This window comes from Prinia subflava, chromosome 5 (genome assembly GCF_021018805.1).
Source record: "Prinia subflava isolate CZ2003 ecotype Zambia chromosome 5, Cam_Psub_1.2, whole genome shotgun sequence".
Lineage (NCBI taxonomy): Eukaryota > Metazoa > Chordata > Aves > Passeriformes > Cisticolidae > Prinia > Prinia subflava.
The window spans coordinates 53,195,075-53,212,580 of NC_086251.1; the positions used below are offsets into that span (position 1 = coordinate 53,195,075).

General features: G+C 43.7%; 1 protein-coding gene across 4 annotated transcripts in view; it reads left to right on the forward strand.

Annotated features, from left to right (window-relative positions):
* The first annotated feature begins 1,947 nt into the window (after positions 1 to 1,947).
* Positions 1,948 to 17,506, forward strand: part of TRAF3 (TNF receptor associated factor 3) — a 70,004-nt gene continuing 54,445 nt past the window's right edge. Inside the window, exons 1-3 of one of the 4 annotated variants that reach the window (XM_063399413.1) lie at positions 1,948 to 2,109; positions 2,345 to 2,479; positions 3,080 to 3,135. The gene's annotated coding sequence lies outside the window, so the exon portion shown is untranslated. The remainder of the gene's footprint in view (positions 2,110 to 2,344; positions 2,480 to 3,079; positions 3,136 to 17,506) is intronic. The other 3 variants (XM_063399414.1, XM_063399415.1, XM_063399416.1) reach the window with 3 other exon arrangements.

The window sequence follows — 17,506 nt, forward strand, 5'->3', positions numbered from 1 at the left end:
CTTTGTCAACAGACCTTTTTTTTGAATGTGGAAAGCTTTCTGACACCTTTAAATGATATAAGAATTTGTTTTCTCTTTTTGGGGAAGAATATATTAGTACAGCTGCTAGAGCTACTGGAATCCTACCACGTTTTCTCCATTTTTTCTTTTTTTTTAGGGCAAAACAAGAGGACACATATACAGCAGCGAAAAGTGTGGCAAAGAAGGAAATTGCAGGTTTGCCTCTGATAGAAACTTATTTGCAGCCTTGCTGCTGGAGAAATCCAGGCTTGGTGCACAATCCTTTCTGCTGGTCCAGAGCTAAGCAATCCTGAACAAGTGATGGGAACATGTAAGACATCCGTCTGAGACTGTCTTGCTGGTGGCAGGTTCACGGCACCCTTTCAAAAGCCGCAGTTGTCTTGACAGCTAAGCCAGCCTTTGACTGGGGACAGCAGCAAAGGCGGGAGAGAGGGGGAAAGAGAGCAGGCAGAGAAGTGGGATGAGGAGGAAAACAGCACACAGGAGGGAATTAGCAGTGCGGCCAAGCTTCGTGATTTAGAGGCTGGTGAGGACAGTGCCGGAGCTAGGGATGTTCGGGTTTGCGGGGCAGCGCGGCGTGGGCGGTACGGAGAGCCGGGGGACATGAGGACCGAGCAGGGTCACGATGGATTTCGGGACGCGTGGAGATGCTGCAAGCGGCAACTATGACGCAAAGCTTGTCCGTTCAGGATCACGCATCCAAGTGTTCCTCCCTAGTGATCCCTCGATAAACAACGTCCAAAAAAGACGGTGACCTCATCCCACTGAAATTAGCCAAACACCACACATTTCTCCGTGTTCAGCTCTGCACATTCCTTAGAGCTGCGGCTCTCCCGGCTGCCAGCCCCACGGCTGCACCCAGGGCTCCGAAGGCCCCTGTGGGGCAATTCCTCCAGCCCGCTCTGGACCGAGGCTCCGGCTAAGCCCCGTCCCCAGCTCCGGCTGGGCATTCCCGGCTCCGGCTGAGCGCCCGCGCCGCTCCTGCGCCAGAGCCGCCTCTCCCCCTCCCTCCCTCTCTGCCCGCAGCCCGGTGAGGCGGCGGGGTCACGACAACCCACGACAACCCACGACAGACAGCGATGGCCCGTGTAAAAGCGAGACCGCCGGTAGAGGCGGAACAAATGCCGCGGTCGGGACACGCCGCGATGCTGGCGGAGCACGACGCAGGCATTTATTTCACCTGGCTGCCGGGAGCGACAGGTTCTGTGGGCTGCCAGCGCCGCCCCCTTTCCCGCTCGGCTGCGGAGGGGACGCGGGTGCCTGTCCCCCCCGGGGGGCCGGCAGGGAACACTCCCAGCCCCCGCCCGCCGCCGGCACTCGGGGCTGGCACCTCCGGCCGGCGGCTGCCGGGGCGCCCCGACGCGCCTCTCCCGGGGAGCGAGCGGCTCTGGCTCGCTGCTCTTTCCTGATCTCTTCCAGACCCTTCTCCCATCCCAAGTGCCGTTTTCCCTCCCTCCCATTCTTCCCGGTGGCATTCTCATTGTTTAATAAAGGCTATTGTGTTCGAGGCGCTCCTTCAGCGGGGCTGCCGCACCTCCCTTGGGACAGGCAGGGAAGCGAGCGGCGCTCCGCCGCGCCGATCCCACTCTCCCGGAGCCCCGCGTCCCGGCGCCATCTCCCGCGCCCTTCCTTCCCCCAGTGCCCAGCAGCAGCCAGTGCCCACCAGCCCGCCCTCCGGCCGAGCCCCCACGGCTCCGCCGGCACCACCCCGCGCCCGGAGCGGGCCGCGCTGTGCCCGCAGCCCGGCCCGCGCCTCCTTCTCCGGGCGCGGGGCCCTGTGCCCGAGCCGTGCCCGCGGGAGGGGAGGGTGACAGCAGCATCAGGTGCAGCCGGGGCCAGCGGCCAGGGCAAGCCCGGCCCCCGGCGCCGCCTGCGCGCTGAGCGGCTGTGCCGGGCCCGCCCTCGGTGATTGGGAGGAGCCGGGAGAGCAGCGGGCTTCGCCGGGGATTTCCAGCCCGAGCGGGCGGGAGAGGAAGTGCGGGGCGGGGGGAGACGGCGCACAGCGGTCGGGACTTTCCGCCGGGCTGGCGGTCGCCTTCGCCCGGCTCCAGCTGCCGCCGCCGCCCCGCTCCCCGCACACGCTCGCAGGTAGGGCGGCCGCGGGCTCGGCTCGGTTCGGCCGGGCTCGGCGGGGCGGCGGAGGAGGAGGGAGGGCGGGAGCTCCGCTGCCGCCGTGGCGGCGGCTCCCGCGCGGGGCTCCGGCACCGGCCGCGCTCGCCTGCCCGCGCTCGGGCGCTGCGGGCGGGGGGACGGGGCCGGGGGGCGGCGGGAGCCGGGGGCGCTCCGGCGGGGGCTCGGCGCTGACAGGGGCATCTGCTGCCAGGCAGGGGCCGAGCGCGCTGCACCCGCAGCCCGTGCCGGGACCTCGGCGGCGGCCGGTGCCCGGGGATAGATCAGCCTGCGCCGGGGCGGCGCGGACTCTCCTGCCCGGACGCATTCGCACTCCAGGGCTTTGCAGGTGCCCCTTTTCGCTTACTTCTTCCTGCCTCCCCCTTCCCTCCCCTGCTCCTCTCGCTCTCTGCCCCGCTCCCCGCGCTGTGTGTGCCCGTGCTGGGAGCGGAGGGAGGCGAGGCCGGAGCGGAGCCGGGAGCCGCGGCGGCGCTTGCGGCGTTTGATGTGTCGTTTGAATGCAGAAGGCTCGCTCGCTCCTGGCTCCCTCCATATGCAGTGCTGGGGGCGGGCCGACGGCCTTTAAAGGGGCATTGCCGGCAGCGCCGCGCCTGGCGCGGAGCGCGGTCCTGGCTGCGCGTCCCCCCGGCTGCCGCTGCGGCGGAGCCCCCGCCGCTCCCCGGCCATGGGGCTGCGCCCGGAGCCGCCGGAGCTGCCCGGAGCCGGCGCGGAAGGAGTTGGATTTTCGCAAAGCCCGCCTGCCCGCACCGGCGCTGCGCTATGCCCGTCTGCCTGCCGTGAGCGGAGAGAAAAGTGTTTTGTTTTCACGCCATTCATTTCATGCGCCGATTCGCGACGCCGCGTTTTAGCGCGTTGAATGAATCGCCGTGTTGTAGGGTAGAAAAAATAATGAATGTTTAAAAGTTTATACTGAGTCATTCCTCTGCAGATTAACCTATGACTGACTCATAATCTGAGAACTGCAGTGGCTTGTAAGATAGGAAGGTAAGGCATTTACGTCTTGATTTCTTTGTGTCTTTGCCTAAGATCTGAATTACCTGCAGAAAAACAGGAGAAATTGTATTAATGTTAAGAGGCATAATCTCATGTTCTGCCGATCGGAGCTTGTGTGTGACGTGACAGACTGTATGTGCTCCTCTGCGTGGAGCCTTTACCACGCATTAGGGCATCTTTCATCTTTTGCTGTTTCTGTAGTAGTAAAATGTGGGAAGTTCCAGTGATACAATTTGAAATACGCTGTCTCTTTGGGTCTGTGACTTCTCTGGCTTGTTGAGATCTGATCCTTATGTACTGTGTGTTGTAATTTACGCATTTTCTATTCCTTCAGTAGAATGGTGTGTTTTTCCTTGCAGATTTGTCCCATAGGATGCACGTAGCATTACTGAGCGCTAATCTGAACTTGGGTTCAGAGACTGAAAAGGACTTCACTGCATAATGCAGAGGTGTACTAGCAGTGTCTATCTTAGACAAATGAAATAATTTGAACTAGTTAGTAAAAATCTATATTTAAAATGGCTATTGACTTCCCTAGAAGCCTGGATTAAAAGGCTGCAATGATGGTTGTTTAGAGCTGGAGAGACCGTAGCATATACTGCATGTTGTCCTTTTAAATGAGCCATTAGCTCACACCACATATAGATTAAGATCTAAATGCTATTTGTGGTGACTAGGGAGAGGGCTATTCATTTAAGGTGAGAAATACTTGAACATTTGGACGGAATCAGTTTTTTACGGCTGCACTGGGAAACCCCTTGTCATAGAGCTTGGTAATGGAAACATTGATGTATCATGAGCTTGGGCATTGCAAGCAGGCGGCACTAGGGGGTTATAAAAGTTGGGTTGTTCCAGCACAAGAATGGTAGGTGTTTTACTGAAATACGACTTGGTGATGTGCTTCTAATAACAGCTGGACCTAGAATATAGAATCATAAAGTGCATTCCGTATCAAGGCAAATAAATTCTAATCAAAAGGTGATGCTAAATGATGCAGTCTTTAGTCTTTCCTGAAGTCCTCCTGCAATTAAGTTTGATGATACCAATTTTGAGAAGCCACTCTTGCATGGATTCAGAGAATTTGAGTATCGTGTAAGTATATTTACTGTTGATACCTTGGAAAACAAAGTAAGATGGCACTAGTTAGCATCAGTGACCAAAGATGATTTATGAAGTCTTACTAGTCTATGTTAATACAGTTTGTTTTTTAAATGGTCTTGGGGTCGTGTTGTATTTTAGGTCTTTACATTGTTCTTGCCCATAATGAACACTTAAGGAGAGAAGAGGAATTTTTGATACTGAAGTCCAGCTGTTCTATAGTAGATATGGCAGTGCTGAAAATACAAAAAGCAAAAAACCTTGATTTTTGATTGATAAGCAGCTGATCATAGTTCTTCTTCGGGCGAAAAGGCAGTTTAAAAATAGGAATGACTTAAATCTGCTCCAATATCCTAAACTAGCCTTGTATGAATAGATATTGTAAAAATAAAACCTTCTGATCTCTTATATCTTAGATGATGTAGTTACTGGATTTCATTAGAGTTTTTTTATTATGATAGTGTTTCTTAGTTGAAGTTGCTGCATCTTATGATGTGTGAAGCTTGCTCATTACACATTGGTTTCAAGTATCTACACTGGTGCACAGTTCCTTTAAAGAATTGCCAAGGCTTAAGTTTGTGTTTGTTTCTTTGTTTTTTTAGCTGTGGATACTTTCTGAATAGACTTCTTGTATTTGAAACCTCCTTGAATTTTTCGTTTCTGGTTCAGGAGAACCAGAAGTGGTGGGAGAAATGGGAGATTTCAAAATGAGATATAGGGAAAAGAAGCCAAGGGTGGGAGAGTTGCGTGGTTTTGTGCAGCGGAAGAAAGGTGTGATTGTAGCACAAGAGGGAGTGCTGTAGTTGCACTAGGTTCTATCTTAAACTTTTTAACCTGTGGTGATGAAGTGGTGCTGTAGAAACTATTGTTAGTAAAGGGCTGGCAGAGAGAATATAACTGGTTTCCCAGCTCTGCCTGCTGGAAGCCCATGCCCTCATAAATGGATAGCTTAAAGTCAGTATATTTAATTTTGACAAATCACAAAACATTTCTTTTTTTAATGTCTTTTCTCCTTATGGCAGGAGAAAGGACTAGAGAATTGGGAGGAAAAGGGAGTGAGCTTCTATGATAGAACTATCATTCAGTGCCCACAATGTAGGAAGGTGTGTTGTCTCTCTCTTTTTGTAATGGGAAAGAAGAGAAAAGGAAATAAATGCAAAAAAGCTCTTGGGATGTGCAAGGGAAGCAAGGAAAGTATCGAACACTACTATTGAACACTACTATCAATGTAGTAGAAACATCTTAGAACTTAACAAGAAAATGAAGCAAAAGGTGATTTGGTACTGAGAATTCTCTGTGTGTATGTGAGAGGGAGAATATTTACATAGTCTTTGAGGGAGTGTTTGTTTTCTTCATGTAGATCTTCTCTTCTGGAGTCCTGAAAAATATCATTGCCACTGTGACTTCAATTGCTACTGACTGTTGGCTTTGTAACTAGGTTAACAGGGCAAGTGTCTCTAAAATTATATACAACAACTGTAGGTCACTAATCCTCTCCACCCCCCCAAAAATGTTAAGCCTTTGATTTCCATGCTGTTGTTCTTCCCGCTGCTTTACGCTGTGTGTATAAAATGTGATTTTAGTAGAATTTCAAGTTCTGCTGTTCATCTAGTCAAGGCAGCCTGGGAAACAAAGTCTCAACATGTTTGTGTGTGCAGTAGCTCAATATTTTATGTGTGTGATGGATTCCATCACCTGCTCACTCCTTGTACTGAAACTTGGGGTGTAGTGTACTTGGACATCAAGATTTGAATTTTTGCCCATTGCAGGCATTAGAACCTCATTGGGCATGGCAGGAACACCTTAAATTGGAATATTTTATAGTTCTGGTATTATTTTATATTGTTTCATAACATGTTGACTTGTAAAATAGTTTTCTTTGATGTGTAGAGGAAACATTCTGTAGATTATCTGCCATGATAAAAGTTGCTACTAATTCTGTAATAATTTAAATGCTCTGAAAAATCTTGTCATGCACAAACAGTAAATGTTTCACAAAGATATTTGTGAAAGAAGTAATCAATCTTCCATTTTACATGTTTTAGTGATGACTGTATGGTAGCTCATAATTAGAAAAATTTAACATTTGGAGTAATACTGGATTTTTGTCTCATGTTTTGGTTTCTGCATTAACGTGAAAAACATGTTTTTGTAGCTAAAGTAAGATATGTGCACTGAAGACAAGCACAAAACACCATGAGTTTTTACAGCTTTCTTAGGTGTCTAGGAAAACAAGTAATTTGGATTTCATCTGTCTTGAAAAGTGTGTTGCAGATGCTAGTGTAAGATAAGTGCCTTCCTGGCTGCTGCTTTGTTCCTGCAAGCTTTGACATCTATCAAGAGAAGATGGCCCACTGCAGATACCAGTGTAAAACTCGAGGCTGGGCTTTGGTTTTTTCTCATTCCTGTAGATGTGTGTGCTGTAGGGGTTTTCAGATAGGGCCAAACCAGTGAGGGGCTTTGATGCTGCAGTGCTGAGTGATGTGACATCATGTGCGAGTCCCAGGGGCAGAAGGGGGATTCCAGTCCAAGTTCCCTACTTCCCTGGGGAGTATTCTCATCACCGAGCCACAGGCCAGTTAAGAGTAGTGTGACTTCCTTCTCTCGAAACTTTTTGCTGTGCCAGGAAAAATCAAAACTCAGTGTGCCTAAGAAGCAGAGTGAGAGGAAGCATGATGTCTCAGTCAAGTGGTTAGGACTTTATTTAGGACTACCAGGATGAGTAAAGACTTGGAGTCTGCTGATGCTTCATGCAATGTTGTTTTGTTTATTTTCTCATGCATTTGAACTTGATGTTCTTCCTGAGGTTATCAGCCTTGTCAGGATGTTTTCTTAAGTGCGGAATATATGCTGGGAAGGAAAAGAGGTACTTGGGTGTTCTGCAGGTTTAGGTGGTGGCTGACTGGGAGTTCTGGAAATGACTTTGATGCAGCTAGTGGCTTATTTTGTGTCTAGTTTCTTGCTCCATATGCAGACCATTTTCCTGGTCTGTAATAACATGGGAATAGCGGTACTTTCCTATGATCTGAAGACACAAAAATGATGAGGTGCTGAGACCCAGCAGGGCAATGCAAGCGTCATCTGTTGATAAAGGGAGTGAATTACAAGTGCTGTGTGGAGGCATCCAGTGCTGCCTCCTCTGCAAAGCTCTGCCATCCTGCACAATCAGCACCATGGGACAGGAACCAGCCCTTGCTTCACTCTTCCATTGATGCCCACAGCAAACGTGCAGTGCTCTGTGAAGCTGAGTGTACAGGACAGAATTTTTTCAGTGGTATCTGTTCCCGTGCTTGTACATGTTCCTGGCTTTCCTCTTTGAAAGTTCTAGAAAAGTAACATTTTTTACTTATTTTATGGAGCCAGCTCTTGGATGGTGCTTGTGCTGCTTTGTAACAGCAAAGCCCAGCTCATAAACCAAATTTTAGCAGTGTGAATGGATTTTGTTTTGTAAGCTCATCTCTGTACATATGAGAAGGAGATAATTAGAACAATTATTAGAGGTTTTTATAATGAAGATCTTGTGTGCTGTACCAGATTGACTGTGCCCACTCTGTGTCTTTACACAGAGAGGAACCTTGTGAGAGTGGGTTGCTTTGTATGTTGAGGCTTGTAAATTAATGACTCGCAGATGTAAGTCTTGATTTTTGCACAGGAAGTATAACTTCATAATTTTCATGTAACTTGTTCTTGTTTTAATCTCCTTTAAACCATCCCAAGTGACTCCTCTTTCTGCATTTTATGCTCTTCAGTTACCAGTGGATTGCTTTTGTCCGTGCTGTGCTTCTCTTCCATCTTGTTTGTCCAAGCAGTATAAATGCTCTTAATTTCTCCAGCTGGTTCTTCTGATTCTTAGAAGTGACTTATTTTGACCTGCCTTCAATCAGATTTCTTGCAATTTTAGAGTTGTTAATGGATGACTTTTATTCCAAGGTGATTTCGTCCTTGCACTTGAGCAAAGTAACTGCATTCTCCCCTTTACTTCCATAGACATAATTCTTTTTTTCTCTTGATATACCTGTTTCCAGGATTGTACTTACTTTCACACTCTGGCAAGCAATTTCTATCTGCAAAATCCACTTTTCTTTGACCTGCTTCTGTGATTCCCCCTCTGCCCCATCTCCCACTCCAAGTGAATTAACATGCTCTTCCAGGTCACCAAAGACACACTGCAGTGTACCCTACTGTTTTCTGAAGTATATATGTCTATGATTCTACATTTGCTCTTATTCTATCCTTTGCACTGTCCTCTTTTTTGTTCAGCATCCTCTCAAGGATGTTGTGCTTGGGAATGTTTTTATCATTACGACTGTTGTGGTTGAACTTGATTAGGATGCCAGTTGTGTATTCAGTAGATGAAGGTAAAAGTGCTTGTGGTTGTAAAATGCCATGTTCTCAAAATGCTACCATTTGGCATTTTATGTAGCAGGAGGTTGGATATCTAAAAAAATGAAGACTGCTGAGTTGCATGTGTGCATCTCTAGCAGATTTGGAACTCTTTGATGCAGTAGTATTTTCACTGCATTCTTAAATTTAGTATTTTGGTGGGGAGTGGGACGCAAAGGATTTGTGCTAACTTCATTTGAAATTAAGGACATGTGGTATCCCTTGAAGTCAGTAGTATCCTGTTCTCTGTCAAGAGTTGAATCATTTTTCTATCTACAGAACCTGAGCATGCTGTAGTTCAGATTAGCAAATACATCTCACTACTCACCCACGGTGTCAATATGTGATGGAAATGCCAATGAATCCTGTGCTGCAGTTCAGCTAGTGGATATTGCTGTTGTGTTGCTCATGCTGTTTGGCAGGTGGTTTTTGTAGCTGTGTGGTTTTGAGCATGAACAGAAGAATTCTCTTGCAGCTCTAGGAAGATAAAACAGGTTTATTGAGTATTGAATTTCATCAGATATTTTTCACTAGCTGGCGCCAGAAATTTCCCCTATTCCTCTTCCCTTCTTGCAAATTCCTGAGAACTGCACTTTCATTTTGAAAAGGATTATTTAGACATGCAACTTTCAGTATTTTAGCCAGTAAGATTTTGAAGGAATTTTGGGGGATTTACTCTTTTGGTAGTTTGTGTAGTTTGGTTGATGTTTGAGGTTTTTTTGTTGTTGTGTTGGGGTTTTTTGTTTGGTTGGGTTTGTGTGTGCTTTTGTTTGGATTTTAAAGACAGACTTAGGACAAGCAAATAAATATCTACCCACTGCATTCTGTATATTTTTGCAGAGGAGACTCTTTCAAATGAGGAGTAAGCTTGGAATTATCCTGTTTGTGTAAATAAAGCTTCTAGTATAGCCAAACTACGATGCTGTAATTTTGCAGAATTAATGACTAAGATTTTGGTGGTGTTTTTGTTGGTTTTTTTTTTCACTATGAACTCAGTATATTAGTTGACTGTTTTGAGAGGAGCTTGGGCAGACAGACTTTGAAAGTCCTCTGAGCCATACATAAAAAGGGAGTTATTCCAGAACAAGTGTCCATATGCTGAGTTAATTGGAAAAGTTCAAAGTAGTTGAACCCTTAGTTACAGTGTTGTGATTTATATAACGAACACAGAGGACAAAGTGAGCAAAAAACAACTTCTCATGGATCCAGTTATACATAAATTCTGTCATGACTGTTGGCAGGAGATAAAATGATGGACATTTTCAAAAGGCATCATGCTGCACACTTTATTGATGCTTACAATAAATTGCTGCACATCTGCCATAGGGTGTTTTGTAGCAGAATTGCAGCCTGAAGATGTCTGGGAGTGTGTAACTTCATCTTAGGTTGGGGTTTGTCAATGTTCTGTACGCTTCAGAGAAGGTGACATCTCTGTTTTCCTTTCTGAGGGCTAGTTGAAACATGTCTAAGGTAGCTGGCATTGCTGCACAGTTATTGCTGTTGGGGGTTTTTTTTGTACATTTCTAACTAAAATCTTCCTAAATCTTATCTCCTGGTTAAACAAATGTCTTGTGCGCTTAAAAATTTTTTTGTACAAATGTAATGTGAGCGTGTGCAGAGAAAAGGACCGTGATTGTCTATGGAGAAATGGTTTGGCTTCTCTTGTAGCTAATTCATAGGGTAGTAATTAGGCCATGTGCTAAAGTAGCAGTTGTTACCACCTCCAAACTCAAATATTTGTCATGTTAAAGAAGGGGAAAAATTGGTGAGCTCTCCATTAGGTGGTGCTGCTGGGATTGAAATATAAATATACCTAATGGAAGCAGGCTTCTGCCTAGAACTATTTCCATGTTTGTATTTTTCTTTTTAAGGTCTTCTCTTTATTAAAAAAAAAAAAACAACCCAACTTTTCAGAGGCAGGAATACTTTCTAAGGTATGGAGTTTTTTCAGTTTGAAGTGATTTGATAAAATACTAAAAAGACAGGCTGTCATCATGGGAAGGAGGTATGGAAGGAATCAATCATATGCTTTTTGTGTGGGTGATTTAGATTTTAGCAGCTGCCTCTGTTGTAGCTCTCATCTGTTCAAGTGTTGACTCTGTTATGTTCATACCCTGCTGCCATGCATGTGGGGATACTATAGCATGAAAGAGCTGCAGTCTCAAGAAATACATGGTTTAAAAATCCGAAAATTAATTAGACTATTACAGCAGAAACGCTCTTGTGACTCTTTTGAGCTCCTATGATCTCTATTACTCTGTCTACCAGCCTTCCATTTTAAAGAGCTGTGTTTTAACTTAAGCACATCATGATGGTATTTCTTTGCTTAAGCCATGACTGACTACTGACTTTAGAAAAATCCAAGAAAACAAAGATGGTGCCTACACAGAGAGGCACTGAGTCCCATCTTAAATGCTTAAATGTCGTCCCCTGTGGTGTGAAGTTGATGCTCAAAAAGTATGAGATCTTCCATATGGCTAAACTCGTTATCTGCCTGTTCTACACAGGGCTTGGCACCTGGAGTTGTACTAAACACCTGTGATTAAACCCTTGACTCTCTGCAGTTGTTAGAGCTGAGATATGAACTAAATTAAAAGTGAATTTATTAAGTAGTCCTTGCTGATAGAATTGCTTCAAAGATGGAGAATGAGGTTGCTGAGGTCTTTGAATTCTCCCACACCACAGGGCTGTAAGTAGGAAAAAAACCCCCAAAGTTCATTTTTAGAAATGGTGTTGGCCAAGAGCAATCAAGTTAATCAGATTGGGTTCTCTTTTCGTTTCAGGTAAAAGTATTTTTAGTGTGATTTACAGCATCACGGTAACTGTAACCAAATAGCAAAAAAGTTCAGTAGCATTAAAAAGCACTGAGCAAGAAATGCAAGAGATGCATTTTTTCATAAGAAACTAAGAGACTAATCCTTTTTTCTTTCTTTTGAAGAAGACGTGGCATAGCAAAAAAATCACTTCTTAGAAGTAGAAAGTTTAAATAATTTCAGATCTAGCAGCTGGAAGCCTAGCTTAACAGACTCGACCTGAGTTTAACAGCTGTTGAAGTGATGTGAGAGAGCCAGTGAGTGTCATATGCAATTTTCTGTTTTCAAAAAGAGAAATAGAGAAGTTTGCAAAAATCTTTGTTGGCTTTCTAAGGTTGGCCAGGATTAGAATGTGTGATTGTCAGATGCTGTTAGTTCCTTAAAATACAACAGGTTCAGGTAGTAGGCAGGGGTATGATTCTTCTTGGTCTTAATCATTTATTTTGGAATAACTCAGTGTGACAACTGGAAAAATGGGCAAGTTATTGTGTGAGAGAATTTCGCCATTAGTGTTTTATAAGTTTGCTAATAATAACTTAGAGCTGGCTAATAATAACACTTAAAGGGACAATTAAAAGATAGCAGCTATGATGTTGTCCAGCCATATGATGTTGTATCAAATGTGAACTTGTCATTCCTTAGTTGTGTGATTGGCTTGGTGAGTGAGGCCAAAGCTGAAGGTGGAAATGAATCAGGAAGGGAGAGAGTTCTGCCTGGTCACCTTGAATAGAAAGCCTTGATTCTGACATTGTCCGGGATAGTGTATGGAGAGAAGGCTAATAGTATTCTGCACTGGCTTAAAAATACCAAAACCTAGCCTACTACTGGCTTAGTAGATACATAAAAATACTAAAATCTAGCCTTGCTTCTTCCCTCGTACCTTGACTTGCAAGTGGTCAGGAGACTAACTCTGTTTACAGGCTAAGATTTGGCAATTAACAGGATTTGTCACTGCATTTTGCTGTGCTTAGACTCCAGATTGAGGAATAACTCCTGCCCCCACAGCCAGAATGGCATCCAGCAGCATATCCCACAGGAATGTTGATCAGAGAGGATGTTGTCAGGACAGGGAAGAAGTGACAACATATTGTAGTGTATTGAGGTTGTGTCTTGCTTATTTTTAGGTGAAGAAGGTAAGGGAGGTCTAGGGAGTGATAAGAGCAGGGTTGTGGTACTCCCACCAAAAATGAGTGGGATGATGTATTTTTGTTAAAAAAAAAACAGAAAAAAGTAGTAAATTAATGATCAAACACGAGATTTTGCATAAATGAAGGATTTTATTTGCCCAGGTATCTTTTGAGAAAGGAGTACATGTCCCACGCGCCTGTGCAAGAATTTGATGTACAGGAAGGCTCTTGATAATAAATACAGATGGCTGTCCTCAGTTATTAAATGAAATACTAGAGCCTGATGTTAAGACTAGATGCAATGTGTCAGGCTTGATGCTGTTACTGACACCAAAATGAATTTGTGGATCTCCATCATTCAGAGGAGGCCCAGACTGCAGAGTTTTGCAACTCACTTTGTACCTTTAAACCTGGTGTTTAAATCACTGCTGAACGTGAGTTTTATGTTATATGATGTTGTGAAGTGAACTGTAAAAACCAAGTCATGATTTTAGGTTTGGGTTTGTGGGGTTTTTTTCTTTTCTTTTTTTTTTTTTTCTTTTTTTTCCCCCACTACTGTAAGCATAGTAAATTCCAAGGAAGAGGTGGGAAGGCCAAATAAAGATGTACCAATATCTTAATGTTGTAGTCAGTTACCGGCACTCAAGCATCAGAGCCTATTGCCAAGTATTACATACATTAAGTAAAATAGAAACAAGAGCATTTAATGAGTGTTTTAATAACATTTCTGTATGGCCTTATTCCCTGTTAGAACTCCCCAAGCCCATATGATACATTCCTTAAACTGATGTTCTCTGTTCTTCTGGTCTCTACTCATTTTCCTGTAAATAGAAATGTTTTTAAGAAAGCTTTAATGTTTGGATACAAGTGACTTTTGAGGTGGTGTTTCCCTACAGCTACCCCACATATCCAGATGTTCACTGCGAGAGTAAAGAGGCTAGTATATAATGGCTGTAAATACAGAAGAGTTCAGCTTGCACTGTTCTAAGAGGATGTAGGATATTAATCTGTTTTCACTTGCTTGGATATGTGGGGACTTGGGGGTCATTCTTTCTGTACCCACTGTGGTCAATCTGTCCTATTTGACAGTATCACAGCTTTGCTATGACTGTGGCAGGACTAGTTAGGCAATCCAACCTAACTTAGGGAGAGCAGGCAGTGTGAGAATTGAAATCAGGCTGATGAATTTTCAGCATTATGTTAAATAGTAAAACTGATTTACTGCCGATACCAAGTGAGGGAGAAATGCATGGGGGAAACAGATGTTGGAGTGTTGCACATGTTAAATCAGTAACCACTGCCTGCAGTTTGCCCAGATGTAATTGTTTCTTGTGGCTGTCTAAACACAGAAGGCTTCAGGCTTGTCTCTTGTGTGTACTCAGACCTGTGGATAGTTGGACTGGAGGTGTGAATCTGGAAAGCCAGTGTGTCATACAGGGGACTTTGTGGGCAGAGCACTTCACAAAGACACGAGTCTCCATTACAGAAATAGGTGGTCTTACAGAAGAATGGTCACAAGTCTCCATTACAGAAATGGGAGTCTTTCAGGTGTGGAGTGGTGTTCTGCCTGCTTTCATCTTCTCCTTTTTTCTCATTCACCAGAGGCCTAGATCAGGGGCTGGACTATAGGCTGGAACACAGCTGTTTGTTGCTGCTGGAAGGATTTATTTTTCTAATTCATCCTTTATCTCTGGTCTAGGTTTTTTAATACTGTTTTATTTCTTGTGTGGTTATTTTGTTCTGTTTGGAGGTTTTTTCCTAATTTGCACTGTGAGTTTCGTGTTTCAGATTACTGTACTGAATTTCTTCCCTGTGCCATGTGGAGATACAGCAATAGAAAAGAATTACTGAAGCTTCTCTGCCGTTATGTTCCTATCTGAATCGATGCAATGGGTTTTATGGTGTTACCTTAGCTTATAAGAGTATCTCCAAGGGTTCCGAGCTCTGTAGGCCCATCTTGCAAAGTAGCAGATTAAGCTTGCTCCAGCATGATTTCCAGATGTTTAACACTGTAGGAAGAGCTGTGCTTGCTCTTGAGATTTGAGTGGAAGACCTAAGGCAGACCACAAAGCCATTCTCTTTCTAACTGCAAATTTTCAGTAAGGCTGATCAGGAGTGCTGCCTGCCAGTGCATGGAGGGTGAGAATTTACATCTGTGTGTGGGTAAAGATGGTGAAGTCCATGGAGGTACAGCACTGTCAAGACTGACCAGAAGAGTCTGGTTGCAGGTGAGGAGAAATGTTCAGTATCCCAGGAAACAGAGCTGTGCTGCTGATTGCTTTCCATGTGAACTGATGGACACCTTGGGAGCTGTGCTGAGGACCCAAGAGAATGCTTTGGTAATTGCGACATGGAAATGTTGCTTTTTACTTGAGCAGTGCAGCTGCATTGCTGCTCTTGATGTGTATGTTCCAGGCATAGAATTTAGGCCTTCAGATGGATGAGTGCATCAGCAGATAAAAGATAAAAACATGCTTTTTGGTTTCTGTTCTGCATGTGCTTTTCTATCTTTCTCCATAATTACAGGTTGGGTCTGTTGTGCAGTGGAGGCAGCCCCCATCACTAGGTTTCAGTTTAAAAAGAAGCATGTAGGTACTTGAGTCAGGAAACCTTTCTCATTCATTCATTCTTGTGTTACCATCAATGTGGCTTTTGCTGGCAAATAGGTAAATTGTCTGTGAGAAGAAAAGTGAGATGGGATGTCGTGATGTACTGTGAGGGGATGAGGATGTAGGAGAGAATGCTTTAGAAAGGATTTGCATCACCAAAAGCAGATAAAAAGTAAGAGCTATAGAAACAGTTGTTCGTATATTGCATTATGGAGTGCCAGCAATAAGGGTTGGCTGAATATGAACTTAACTCTCTGAATTTGAGCTTCTAATTGTGTGTCACCCTGAATGCTTTGTGACCTGCTGGGAAAGTTGTTTTGCACTGTCATGGTAATAGAATTATACTACTTCAGTACTAAAACAAATGTGGTCTCTGTGCTTTTGAAATTTAACACTTATGCTTTAGTTTATGAGCAGCTTCGTAATTTAAAATCTCTTTTAGAACTCTAATCCTGATACTTGTGCATGTATGATCCATTACATTAATTAAAAATATTTATTTAATTTCTAACTTTCAAAAAGTTGTGTGGTGAAAATGCCTAACGTATCATTCCAAATATTTTAAAAGCAGCAACTAAAATATAGTTTGCATTTTTAAACTGGTAAGTTTTAGGAATAATAACCTGTGTGATATTTTGAATTTACTCTTTGCTTGTTAAATATAATCCTTAAACTGTTATCAGCCCTCTGAAAACTGTGGAAGGATTCCTTCATTCAAGCTATTTTACTTTGAGTAAACTGAATTTTATACTGTAGTGGTGTTGCAGCATATTCTCCTTGTTAAAAGAAGGAAGGAAATCCTTTCAGTTCATTACTGACTAATGATTCTTGGCTCTCTTACTAGCTTTCAAAAGTAAAGTGAAAATGGAAGGGCTAAGATGGTATCATGCTTTCTTGTAAATATGTTCTGACTGGCTCACTAATTTTCTGCAAGAATAAAACTGGTTCCTTAAACTACTTTAGTTCTTAGTGTCCCAGCTCAGAAATGGCAGCAATGTGCTAACCCAAATTTTATGCTGGCTAATATGTTTTAATACCATTTGGTAGTAGCCTAGAAGCTACCTCTGTTTCCAGTGTTCACATTTCCATCCTTTTAAGATCAGAGTGTAAGTCCTTCCTTTGCTGGGAAGGTTGGAGAAGAGTACCCAGTAAAATTAGAGCTGTGTTGTGAAATGGAGCGTGCATCTCAGATAGTTTCTTTTCTTGGTTTTGGTTTAGGTTAACAGAAGTATCTTTACATCTGCAGTTTCTGGAAATTTGAGAACACTGTGAACCTCTGGCCAATAAAAATTTTCCCATTATGTAAAACATTCTTGTAGATACTGACTCAGTGATGGTAGTGGTGACTTTCTTCATGAAGTAAACAGACTTTTGCAATGAATTTTCTAGTGAACTAGTAACTTTCAGTGCAGCTTTTTGATTTGCTGTAGTTTGTTACGGTTTAGTGCAGCGTTTACCTACTGTTTTGCTTTTTTTGCCTTCAGGCTTGTGAGAATTGTTTCTATATATTAATAGGAGATGCTTGAAACCGACTTGACTTGTTTGTTTCCCAGCAGGCAAGCCCAAGTGCTTAGGCTTTAACTGAATCAAGACCAGCTCTCAGCAGTGGGAAACAATATATTAATCTGTCGGAAGCACAGACTGCAGTCTTGTGTGTCACTGGGGTTTGTGTTGTGAATTTTTTTCATGTAAACAGGTAGGTAGGAACGTTTCTCCTGCTGTGTATGTTTTTAATACGTACATTGAGAAACCTCATGACGGTTGTGTGAGTTGGGGGGTTTTTTTGGTGGGATTTTTTGGTTGTTTTTTTGGTTTTTTTAAAGTATTAGTATCGTTGCATGACACTGTAAAGTACCTTGTTCTCCTTTGTGTTTTCACATTTTTAAGTTGATGATATTAATTTAACAAATTGTCTTCAGTGCCTGGGCTTGGTTTAGTTATGAATGAAGGTGGTACCTCAAAAGTTGAAACAAGTTCCATTCTCATTTCCATAAGTAAGCCCTCTTGTAGCATTGTTCTGTCTCATTGTGTGTCTTGCACACAATCAGAACAGATTGTTTGGCAAGTTCTGCATTCTGCCTGATGGACTTAAGTTGCATGATAGTATATGGAGGCTTGTTTTTTTTTGTTGCATCAGTTATATTTGCAAGGAAGGTAAGCAATTATCTCTATTCCACAAAAAAAATCTTCCCATCAGATGTTTGATTTCAAATAGATTAAAAATATGATTAGAACTCTTAGGTGGTAACCAGCTTCCTCAGTCAGCCACAGCCTAATTGAATCCTTTAGAACAGTACCTTAAATATGTTTGGGGTTGTGCTTTCCTTCCTTG